This window comes from Salminus brasiliensis, chromosome 4 (assembly GCF_030463535.1).
Source record: "Salminus brasiliensis chromosome 4, fSalBra1.hap2, whole genome shotgun sequence".
NCBI lineage: Eukaryota > Metazoa > Chordata > Actinopteri > Characiformes > Bryconidae > Salminus > Salminus brasiliensis.
The window spans coordinates 24,855,624-24,868,911 of record NC_132881.1 but is presented as its reverse complement, the minus strand read 5'-3'; positions in this window follow the sequence as shown (position 1 = coordinate 24,868,911).

Here is a 13,288-nt window from a genome sequence, read left to right as displayed (position 1 = left end):
ATTCCCTTGCTATACATGTCAGTCAATTCCTGTTTAAACATGCGGGATGCAGTTCTGGCATCCGGCCCTTTCTCCCTGCTTTAAAGGGAGTGGCCCTGTGATCGCTGGTTAGCAGATAGTGCTTTCTCACTCAGGCTAACTTGAGCCATCCAAAGCCTTTAGCTCTGTTTGTTTTGTGGGTTTTTTTCTTTAGCCCTCTTTAAGAGGAATCAAACTGATTTCAATTCTACTTTCGATTAGATATCAGTTCCAGAGAGTCATTAGGAAAATAAAGGGGCCGGAATCCATGCAGCGTTGGGAGTTCAGGGCGAGATAAGGAGGACTGATAACATCCCTGAGCAAATATTTACAGAGCCCTGCTGCATTTCATAATGAAGTGTTTATCGCAGGCCACAATGAGCAGCGCCGGGCCAAGTAGGCTGTATGTACCAAGTATGTACCTGCATGCAGGCGTCTATGGTTGTGTGTGTGTGTGTGGGCTTGTACATATCCACTGATATTATGCCAAAGGTTTAGTGGTCAGTCTGAAGTCTCGTATGGACTTTGAATAAGAATGGAAGGCTTTCAGAGTGTATGCTAAACAGAGATAAAGAGAGTGTGAGAGTGTGTGTGTGTGTGTGTGTGTGTGTGTGTAAGCGGACGGGGGGGGCTGGATCAACGTGGTTAATGGGCCTGAAGCTGCTACAATGACAGGAAATACTCTTGACTTCTGATTATGGCAGGAAGAGTCCAGTTCCTTACCTACGCCCACTTCCAGCCCTTTTCTCCTCTGCTGCTTTTGTCATTTTTATGAGAGCCTTCAGTCGCTCCATTCAGCTCCTGGAAGTTTCTATTTTGTGTCACTGTTCTCCTGAGAGAGTGGCAGGGCTTCCTGTAAGGCCTTTACTTCATGCTTCCAAGCTTCCAAGCTTCCAAGCGATCAAGCCCTAAAGGCCCCATATTCTTTTCTTGAATTTTCAGTAGCTTGTGGGTTTCCTCGCCAAAAACGCATGGTGGGTAAAATGTTCCTAGGTCTGAGTGCATGTGGTCCCTGTAGTTCTTGGCTTGCGTCCAGTGTTTCCAGGTAGGTGCTAGGCAACCGGCAGCCCTGACCATTGATAAAATTATAAGAAGATTATTGGATTGGTGAAGAAAAATGAGAAAAATAAACCATTTTAAACCAAAGAAAGCAGCATGATGTGAAAATTGGCATTTCTTGCTCCTGGGCTCCCCCTACGGTCAGAACAAGGAATTTGTGCTTTGCGCCACCATTAAAGGACATGCTTAATGGTTTATTTAAACTCCCTTTTCATAAAACCATTCCTAATGTTGCCACTGCATACATACATTTATACATCCTTTACGTTGGCGTGGATTTTAAGCAATACATCCACCATAGGTTTCTTTGCCGTACCCTTCGGCAGTGGCAGTAGTCGTGTTTCGCTTAAACCTTTGGCTACGTCTTTCCGGCCATCATCTGTCTGCCCATGTTCCAGAAAACGTGCACAAATACGGGCTAAATGAAAGCAGAGGCTCTGTCCGTCTCCATATCCATATTTAATGTTGAGCATAAATGAGCATTTCTGGACACATGCATTTCTGGACAAGCTGAGAGATACAGAAGCATCATTGAAATTGAAAGAAGTATGTGGACTGAGGTTGTAGAGTAATATTACAGGATTTTACACAATAGGTAAGCAAAGTTACCTAGTGCAGTTAGCAGCACGCTGAGCCTGGAGTAGCAATACCCCTTATGACAGGTCAATGGAGCATCAACATGGTGAACATAAAGGGAAAAATGCTACATTCTCCTAGCTATAAGCATAGACAAAGAAACGGGCCAATTTTAGGCCAAACTAAATCATCAGGATCCTGGATGAACACTGACGCAGATGTTTAATAGTAGAAATTAGGGCCTCTTTTCACTTTTGGAGATCCAGGTGCGTGAGATTAGCAGTTTGTGGCCTACACCTTCTACCATGGTGCACCACAGGCTTAAGAGCTGGAATGCTTATTAGCCTGAAACATGACAAGTGCTCCGTAATTTGCATGCTACGAGGGATGTTCCTTCCTCTGTGCCTTCGCCCTCTTCGCCGCTCCCAAATATTTACGCGTCATGTGCGTGAGGTCAGTGTTTACAAGCATGCGGTCACTGGGCCAGAGCATTGACGACATCCATAAACGGCAGAATAAACGCAGAAGAGAGTGTGTGTGTCCAATGAGCCACTTCCTCCCTCACCCTTCAGTTTACTAACACTGGCGGCACGCACCGCGCTCAGACTCGACAGACACGCATGAATCACGTTACGTAGGCAGAACGGCAGAGCGCGCCCATGCTGACCCATAGTTGACCCATGCTGAATATACACACGTTTGCATCGCTGTGATACATGGGTTATGTTCATGTCTAAAGCCACTGCTACACTGAAGGCCAGTAGCGACTGGCGAAGAAGCCTGTGAATAGGAACGACTGCAGGAATGGTTTAGATCTAGGTGATCTTTGACCTCACAGATTCACTAGAAAACTAGATCCAGTGCTAGAGGACAGTGCCCCTCACTCAACGCAATGGTGCTTATGGCTCACAGTTAAAGAAAAGCTAGTTAGACGCTACCAGCTAGCGCTAGCTGCTTAATGAACAATATCAGGACTGACCACAAGCTCTGCGAAGCCGAAAAGTGCCAGTGTGACCCTTTTAAAGTCCATCAAACAAAGACACACTTGCTTCTATGGTGTTGCACAAGCACAACAAGGCTAGTGTAGCTAAGAGGCAATGGAAGCTTTTACCCCTCAGTTAGCAGCTTGCAAAGTGAAGGAAAACTAAGCTAACTAACTTTAGCAAGGGAAAAGCTCACAAAGCAGGACACATTCAGTGGTGAAAATCAGTAGATGCTACATAAATGTGCACCAGCATGAAATGGAGCAGTGTTAAGTGGTTATTTCACCTTGTGCATCTCAATAGTTAAGTGGCTCCGTTTTCCACTCACTATTAAGGGGGCTGGAACTCTGCTCTTACCCTGGGCTGTATACCATGGTATATTTGACAGTACAAGGCCTATAAACAAGATTTCATTTTAATCCACATTGTTTGGTTCAGGCTGTTCCAGATCCAAGATATCCACCCGGAAGTCATGGCGATCTCTATTTTTTTTTTACCTTTGGTGTCATATAATTATTATAGATTTTATAGATGTCAGCAATTATAGATGTATGGGGAAAATTGCTTAAGGCAATATGTATATGATATGTATAACTGTGACTTTAGCACACACATACGTAGCACTTCAATCACTCATCCACTAATGTCAGTAAGTTCTACTACCAAACAGTTCACACACACACACACATGTGACGTAGTGTGAAACTACTACGCCAGCCCATTTACCCCAAACAACTTCAACCCGACAGCAGCTATTCATGGCCTTCATCCATGGCCTTTCCACAATTTGGTATTTCCTCTCTATTTCTCTCTGGGCAACTCCTCTGTTGTTTGAGTCAGCTTTCCTTCCTCTCCTTCATTGTCCTCGACCATAACACGTAACACAGTAAAGGTGTTCCAGTAAAGGGCCCGTGGCTCAGAGGACTGAAACTATGCTGTGAGTTTGGCTTTTGACCTGCACGTCCAATGGCAAACACGCGAAAGCCAGTAGAGCTGCTGTTGTCCTAATGGAGAGCCAAGTATCACTCTTCATTGAAACAAGGAACACATCACACAACTCTGACAGTGTCTTTACTGAACCACACACACTCGTATTTACACAGGAGGGCCTAACAAGCAAAATCTTTGTCTTGCAAAGGTTCCTTATAGCTCCATTTTCACTATAATGTGTGTGTAATCTGGCCTTTAAGTCAATATTTTACTGTGTCAATATTTTATGATGAATGGACCAACAGATAGAATAGAATAGAATAGGGCTCTCTAGAGCAGATCAGCATGAACCTATTGGCACCATGCCTAATGCCAGGCATGGGCTGCAGGGGTATAAAGCCTATAATGCCCCCCAGCATTGTGCAGTAGGGCAGTGGAGCTGTGTTCTTTGGATTTATGGTGCTCCATCCACTACTTGTGGATGAGTTGGGGATAAGGTGGGAATGGTGGTAATCCCACATCCTGACCACACTAACACTATTGTTTCGGTGTGCAATCAAATTCTCACAGCAATGCTCCAAAATCTAGTAGAAAGCCTTCCCTGGACAGTAGACAATGGAGATTATACCAGATGTTTCTCCCACAAAAGCAAGATAAGTGATTTTGGGAAAATGAATATGCAGGTGTCCCAATACTTTTGTGCATATAGTGTTTGGTTAATTGAGACCAAAAAGTGTTTTTTTTTTTTCATAAAAGCACATGAAACTTGTGTGTGTGTGTGTGTGTGTGTGTGTGTGTGTGTGTGTGTGTGTGTGTGAAAGAGAGAGAGAGAGAGAGAGAGAGATTCAGCCTGGTAATAAGGAAGTATTTGAGTTCTAATGAATCAAGGCGTGACTCGTGAGATTCTGTTCTGCAGTGATGGACCACATGCTCAGAGTTTACATTCACTCATCACTGACATGAGGATTTTGGGAGTATTGGGTTTTCAACATTTCCTTTGAACGGTTCTTCAACAGAGTGTCTGTTTGTCTTTCTGTCTATCTATTCATCCATCTTTACATTAATCAACATAAATAATAAATTAACCAGCTGGATAACCTCCAGCCAGAGTGCCTAAAGGCTGATTCTAATGGCCGTACAAAATAACAGCCGACTTACACACACACAACCCCTCCGACTCATTCCTACATTCCTAATTGTCGAAAGGGCCATTCTATTACAACGTTACAAACCTCACATGAAATGAATTGCTATGGAACCCCTTGCCTATGGTCCATAAGCGGGCCGAAACTGTTATTTCAAACCTCTATTACCAGAGAATTGCCCACCAGTTTGTACTGAAGTCCCTGTAGTTACTGAGTAATACTCCTTAGTGTGTAAAAAGGCTTGCTCTGATAAGGGGTTAATACAGAATTTAAACATGGTGGTGCAAACACTGAGTACAGTTGTTTTCCATTGGCCCGAGATCCAGTCAAGTAGGCTTTGGAGATCAGAATGATCAGAATCTGCTCCCTGTGTAGACCATTTCAAGCAAATGATCTGATGTTGCTCTAATGTCAGACAAACTGACAGCAGATTCACCTTTTGAGATTCAGCAATAGAGCAGCCAGTCACACATGCTGCCAAATGTGTTTTCCCACAAAATGTCACAAGTCAGGAATGGTCTATCAAATCATGAAGCTGTTTAGGGCAACTGCACACACCTGCAAGTGTTTTTGAGGAATTCCTCCCTCCTGTTTCTATTGCAAGATTTTTATTAGTTATATAGTTCCTACTTTCTGTTTGACATCACAGTAAACTATAGAAATACACGTGTGGATATGTTTTTGTAGAAATTGTTCAACTGAAACCTGCGCTTTCAGTGTGGGAATGAGTTGGCTTGAACACAGTGTTCGGTTTCAGCTTGGCTTCAGTTTAAATCTGTAGGCCAGAACTGTGATTTGATCGATGTAGTTTAGTTTATACATGAGGAACAACATGTAGCTCCAAAATGATGACTTTACATGAAAAGGCAAAATATGTGCTCAACTTTGAATGAAAATCAATGTAAAATAAGAGTTGATTGAGTAAATGTAGAGCATTTCTATTGGTCCATTCATCCAAAATAATTTACACAGAGAACAGATCAGCTTTAGGCTTCAAACAATGGAAAAAAGGAAAAACTGACAAACATGGAGGTACATGTTTTTCATTGGACAGCAGCTAAATTATGTATGTATATTTAATCATGTAAGCTAAATTTGACAGTATTAGTACTACAATCAAATGACTGAATAATATTTTATAGTTTTTATCAGATGACTTAAATGGTCATGGACATTTTTAAAGAGCATTTCTTGCAACGTCTACAAATAGCATAAATTCAATTAAATTTAATTCAGTACAATTAAATTATTCTTTTTTAAATATAGGACTTTTACCAATGAATGTTGTCACTAAGCAGCTTTACAGAGATCTAGGTCCATTACACTATAGATTTACCAGCAAAAGTCTGTATCTCACTCAAAATGCTTAGTTTATGTGTCTTAAGTAAATAGGAAAATGTCAGTGCCACCAAAATGCAAGTCCCTTTGTCATGGTTTCTACTTAAAATGGTCATCTTGTCAAAATATCAAAGTACATCTTGGATATAAAATCCATGCTTTTTTACTGTATCTTTTACTGTATAGTAATTTATTATCATAGTAATGTCCCCAACTAATGCCACTCAAAAAAGATGATAATAAAACTTTATTTTTGTTAGGTGAAGGAGGGGAAGATTTTAAGCTCTATAAAGGCTAATGGGTTAAAAATATGACTAAACATATTGTTGTCTGATAGGGCGTTAGACTTCTGAATCCACCACAGGTCTGGAGCCTCCACTGGCTGGTTGCACTATGATGTGGAGCTCCGCCCATGCCCATATTGTTCAATGACAAAACAGCACGATTTCCACCTTAATCTTCTTCTCTAAGCTGGCTTTCCATCTTCAGTATCTGACTTCAACAGTTAGTGCCCCTGTGCTAATACTGGCCCATTTCTTATTTTCCCCCAGAAATCACTTTTTAAACCCTTATTCTGCTACATCATAAGAAGGTGGGGATACACTTGACAAATGAGATGATTGACAGCCATGGCTGGAAATGACCAATCATCTGCAGGACCTGCATCATACCCTTTCTGTTCGTTGTTGCTGCACTTTTACTGTTGAAACTTTACACTTACTGAATAAACTGGGTATTCAGTGGAAAATCTGCCTTGTAAGCTCAATGAAGGCGGTCTGAGACACGCTTGGTCTGAGAGAAGGAGGCAGGACTACCAAATGAGTAGGCAAGTCTGGCTCTTTCTCAGGTCTCCATTGCGCAGACTCTGGTTGCAAATTAGACAGCATGGTGGACAATTTGGCTTCGTTACTAAAGAATGCAAGGCAATGGAACCATGGTGCCCATGTTTTTCTACAGTCATTGGGTTTAACCCAATAATCCATGACTTACACAATGAATAGATACCTAGATGTTTTTTGGGGAAAGGACTAAACAGCAGATGATTTTACATTGCCTTCTGCATGAACGTGCAAAAGCATTTGCTAACAGTTTTGAGAATTTTCATCCAGCCATTATTCTTTTGGATTGTGAGAGTCTTGGTCTAAGCAAATATGAAGGGGTTATTTCATTTTGGGGGCTATGACTGTATTCATTGATGGATTTACTTCACTTTCAAGCATGACTTAGATTTTTTGAGTGAGTTATGGCTTTTTGCTGGAGGAATGTTTAGCTGGGCTAAAAGGTATAACAGATGTGGGGATTGTACCTAAAGATTTGATCATTTCAGTCAAGTTTTAGAAAATGTGCCAAAAACAATGGAGAAATAACTGTAAATGACCTTTAAATATACAATTTGGGTTCCTGTTGTAAACATATACCGGCAAAGATCTAGAGCTTGGTGTAGATATATGTGTGGCTGCCCACTTAGCGCACAAACATGCCACAATAACACACTCAGTCACACACAGACCCTCTCTTCAAAGCACACAGCACATACACATATTCAGGGGATTATAAAATTATGGTGCAGCTTATACCCGTAAGTGGCGGCCTTATTTAAGGACATTTAATGGCTGTGTTTACTTGGCCAATTTCTTGGCAGCGGTCGAGTCGATGACTCCTTTCGTTTGCGTTATTACTGAGTAAACACTTTTTCTACTTCCAGGCAAAATCCTTGAGCCTGGCTACTTTATGATAGTGTGTGTGTGTGTGTGTGCTTGTACGTGTTATTGTACATTTTCAGGACAAATATGTCCCAAAATACAGAGCTCACCTCAAATATCAGAAAGAACAAAACGCTCCTGAATTTGTAAAATGTTTCTTTAGGAAAGCTACATGTTTAAAGCCGGAAGAACAAAACTATTTCTTCTTGGTTACTGAGGTTAAGGTTAGGCTTAGGATTTGGAAAAGCCTTGTGATGTACAGAAAACTTTTGCCAAGCTTTTATAAGAACTTAGTTGCTTAATAGCTTGTTAAGGCTATGGCTTGCTCACTAACATTAATAGAAAAGACCAGATGAGGCATATTTCAAAGCTTTATGAATACTCTCACTATGTTTTTTTCTGCCTGAAAAAATAAAAGAAGTGATGTCTACAAAGCAGTTCATAATGAAATGGTGAAGGTCAAGTTGTCTAGAAGACAGAGAAAAGTTTCAGAAAGAACTGCCTGTTAAGCACAAGGTGGATCGATCATGCTTTGTTGCAGCCAGTGACCCTGGTATGGATATAGGTATGGATTCAATTAAATACCAGCAAACATTACATTTATTTTAAAGCTGAAGATAAACAGAGGATGGCTTCTACAACAGAACAATGACCCTAAACACACCTTAATATCTCCACTGGAGTTAACTCAAGAGGCGCAAGGGGCTGCCTCAGGATTCACAAGGATTTGCCAATGGGCTGCCACAAGATCGGCAAGGATTTGCCAGTTGGCTAACTCAAGAGGCGCAAGGGGCTGCCTCAGGATTCACAAGGATTTGCCAGTGGGCTGACTCAAGAGGCGGAATGTGCTGCCTCAGGATTCACAAGCCAGTGGGCTAACCCAAGAGGTACTGGGTCTTGGCACAAGCCAGTTGGCTAACCCAAGAGGCCCAGGTTTTTGGCAATGGGATAACTCAAGATGGACAATGGGCTGCCTAAAATGGCAAAAGTTTTTTTTTCCAAGACCCTCACAGTCATCGACCTACATCACCAAAAATCTGTGCTAAAACCTTTGCTTTGGACCCTTTAACTTTTTTGTTACAACAATTGGAAATAAAAAAGTACTCTTATTTAAAACATGAAATAAATGTAATCTTTAACTTTCATCAGCAACAGATCATCTGACCAAATATGATCATATTTTTTCATGCCACTTAATATACCTATACAGTATAACACTATTATATAACATGTGAGCCATATGTATGAGACCTCGGCTGGCGTTGTGTAAAAACATGTCCATGTGTGTGTATGTGTATTTATGTGCCACAAAGTAATTACATATAATCATCCAAAATATTTGTACTGTACAAACACTGTAGCTATGCTGAGTCTATTATCAAGAAAAGTTCCGCCTGACACTGCTGGAGACTGTAGCGAGGGTGTATCATGTTCCTTGAGGTTCGACTTGCATCTAGCCGGAAGTTAAAGAGATCTCTTGACGGATATTATTGTGAAGGACAGATCGCTGTGAGGGAAAAGCGTGGCTGGGGAGGTTTTCAGTTCAGGAGGCTCTGGAGGTTGTGTTGTAACTCACGTCAGAATTGCATGCTGAGTTCTTTTCAATCAGAGGCCGTGCTGATAAGGCCTGGGGAGGAAATGAGTACGGGAAATGAGTGTTTGTGCGCTCCAGGACATATCTCGACCTCCAAGTCCTCTTCTCCACTGCCTATCTCACTTTTTCCTCTTGTATTCCATTTTTCTCGTACTCTGAAAGGATTTCGCCTTAACCTGGAACAGAAGTGTTTGTCCCGAAACTGTTCAGGCATTTGTTAATCTCTTAAACTCTAAAGATCCATTTGACTCCATTTCTCAGTCCCTGGATGTACAATTTAGACTCACCAAGCAATTTTTTAGGAAGACCTGTATGCTTACTCACTATGTAATCATGTGGCAGCTGTGAAAATCAAGCAGATATAGGCTTGCTGCGTCAAGACCATATTGGGTTCCAATTCTGTCAGCCAAGAACAGAAAGCTGAGGACTAAAAAATGTCCCCTGGATTGATGAATCCTTCGATGTGTTGAGGTACACAGATGGTAGTGTCAGAATTTGAAGTGAACAGCTTGAAACCATAAAGCCAACTTGCCTTGTGCCAACGGTTGGTGTAAATCGACTTCAAGTGGTTTCAGGAATGTTGAGTGTGCCTCACATTTATGGGCCCTACAACAGTACCCTGTGGCACACCACAAAATCTGCGATGCAATCGTTTTCGCTTTAGAATTAATAACGGAATCCTTAACTTATAGGCCACATTTCTCAGTTCTCTACTACATTACTGTCATTATTTACATCCTTTCATCATAGATAGAAGGTGAATTCACGAATAAGAAGAGTGTCTGGATACTTTTGCACGTGTAGTGTAACCTACTGTACACAGTACTGCCCCAGTATTGCATCCACATACACATCTACCTTCAAATGCCTGGCTCACACACTCAAAGGCCAAGCTAGCTAAACTGGGTCACACCTTGTGAGAGATCCAGCTAGAGAGGTGTCTTTAAATAAACCCTGTCCTATCGACACACATACAAGCACACACACACACACACATGCTCAAACACCCCACAAATAAACTCCTATCTGCCAGCCAGCACACACTTCATGCTCTGACACACAAACACCCCGCAATAAACTTTCCGACATACACACACGCTCACATGTTCATGCACGCCATCGTACACACACACACACACACAGAACGTACAGACACCTTACATTTTTAGAAGGTTTTACTGCCGTTTTATCTGGATTTGACCAAAACACACACATACACCTTAACATGTAACACATATGCTAACCCAGCCATGTTTAAACGCTATGCTAACAGCAGTATAGTGAGGAATGAACACTTATGTCTATGTGTAAGCATGTGTCATGACTTTATGGTCCGTCAGACATACGTACAGTTCATATTTTGAATACTAATATATGAAAACTCTCATTATTTGACCTCAGGTTATGTTCTGTAGCCATGTAGAGGCTAACCGTAGATGAATGAAAAAGCCAGCATTTTTCTCTTGTCGCAACAAAACCTTGTGTTTCCAATAGAGTACATTTACAGGAGAAGAAAAACATTTTCTAAACGTTCAAAGGAGGTCAGTATAAAAAGATTTGAGTCATTTTGGAGCATGTTTATCGGCCCATTCATCATGAAATAATGGCACAATGTCTAAGACAGCTGATCTTCTCAAATCATGTGAATACATGATATTAAAGATACAAGGTTTACTTCTGATGGTGATGATATGAAGCCTTCGACTTTTCCTATCATACTTCTAGTCCCCTTTCCTGTTCTCCACCCTCCGCTAGTTGAGAATAGCGCTGGGGGTCGTCTGAGGCGAGCTGCCGCACTAAATCAGCCACATGCCCAGGTTTGATTTATGAGTGTGATATGAGTAGGCCATATGGCGAAGTGTCCAAGAAACCTAGTGTGAAACAGTGACAGTCTCCTCAGCATGCTCTCTAACTCCGTCCCCCCACCCGCAGCGCTCCAGCCAGGGGCTTACATAGTCATCAATGAGTCCTTCACAGGTCACATGAACAGCCAGGGCGCTAGCCGGCGCATAGATAGTCTTTATGTGCCTGGTCTGAGGCGGGTCATTCATGGAGTGCCGAATGACCTGCCTTTTTAGTTGCAGTGTGAGTGTGTGTGCGTGTGTGTGTGTGTGTGTGTGTGTGTGTGTGTGTGTCTGTGCATGTGTGCTTGTACAGTGTCCGTACCTCACTTACTCCCAGCGTCCAAGTAAACAAACCCCTCTCTGTGGGCTTACTGTACGCCTAGCCAACGTACACTCTTAATGTACACACAAACGCATGTGCGCCATGCAGGCCCACACATGTCTTCACAATTTTGCTGACTACAAATCGGGCACGGCATGACGTCAACCGTAAAATATGACCTTAGGATTTGATGGGAAACACACCTCATTCACACTTGTTTCAAGCCACTTTGTGCAGAATGTCACCTCCTGCCTGGGCTCTTATCTGTGAGTGTGCTCGATAGATTATACACATATCCTGGTGCCCACACACTCATCCCAGGTGGGAATCTGGGTCTGTCTCACACACACACACACACATACACATACAAACACCCACACACACATAAACGCAACATCTGACCTTGATGGTGCTTTTTTGAGACTACGTCTCGCCTAGCTGGTGTTAAATAATTAACCTCTCATGAATACAACAGTTTGTAGTTGCCGAAATGCTAATGCAAGCCAAATCCACCGATCTGTGTGCTAAACTGAAACTCGTGCAAGTCTCTCAGACTTTTTAACTTATTAGAGGAACTTACATAAGCCCTGTAACTCACTTAACCGTAAACACCAAATAACCTAAACAGATGAGGGTTGTTACGAAATGTTGTGTGTGTGTTTAGTCTTGGATTTGTAGTTTCTGTAACCATAACAACGCAGGGTGTTACCCTCGAGATCTCAGCACTTGCGCTGGACTTTCACGTTGGGATGCTAAAGACGTATAACATAGGTTGGCACTTGATTCCAAAAGTCGATTCTCGGGTTCCAGGTATTTGAGAATCCTGAGTCGACTCCATATGGAGACGTTTAAGTTTGTTTGTACATGGTATACACACACACACACACACACATACACACACACAAAGATGGTCCGCTGGCACTATCTAGACAACCTGTCAAGAGAAGTGCATCCTTTCAAATCACCAAACATGGGTGCAGATTGGGGCAGGGGTGGGTGACTCAGTGGTTAAAACACTGGGTCATTGACCACAGAGTTGTTGGTTCAATACCCGTGTCCACTAAACTGCCATTGTTGGGCCCTTGTGGAAGGCATTTAGTGCTCTCTGCTTCAGGAGCACTGTAGAATGGCTAGCTCTGACCTTGGTTGTATTTTAGCTCAGACAGAGTGGAAAACAAAGTTTAGTTAGTGCCCTCATTTCGCTTTGCTAAGACCAAACCAATCATGTAATTAAACTGGCATCTTGTGTCCCAGATCAAATAGCAGGTGTGTGTGTGTGTGTGTGGGGGGGGGGGGGGGGGGGTGGAGTCATGATCCATGGTCATTCATATCAATAATTATTTACTTTGTGCTTCCTTGGATCTGCTGTTCTGGAGACACTTTAACCCAGTCATCTAGCCACATAACCAGATAATCCATGTTATTATGTGGTTTTAATGTTATGGATGATCGATGGATATTAACACTGGATAAAGTATTTGTGCACTCATTAAAACATTATAACCTGGATGTTCAATGTTACATAGGTGCCATGTCCCTATGTCTAATGCCGTATTTACTAAATAGTGACTGAATGTGACCACCCTCTTCAATATTACAGTAATAACAGTAGCTCCCCAAGTAAAACTAATCCAGCTCAAATAGGGATAACAGCAGGTGACTTTTCCCTGCTTCCTGCCGCCAGACTAAGAGCCTATTTACACCTGCCATTAGTATTGTGACTGTTTGGTGATCGGATCACGTTCGGATTTCATGTGTCTGCATGAAAAGTAAGGT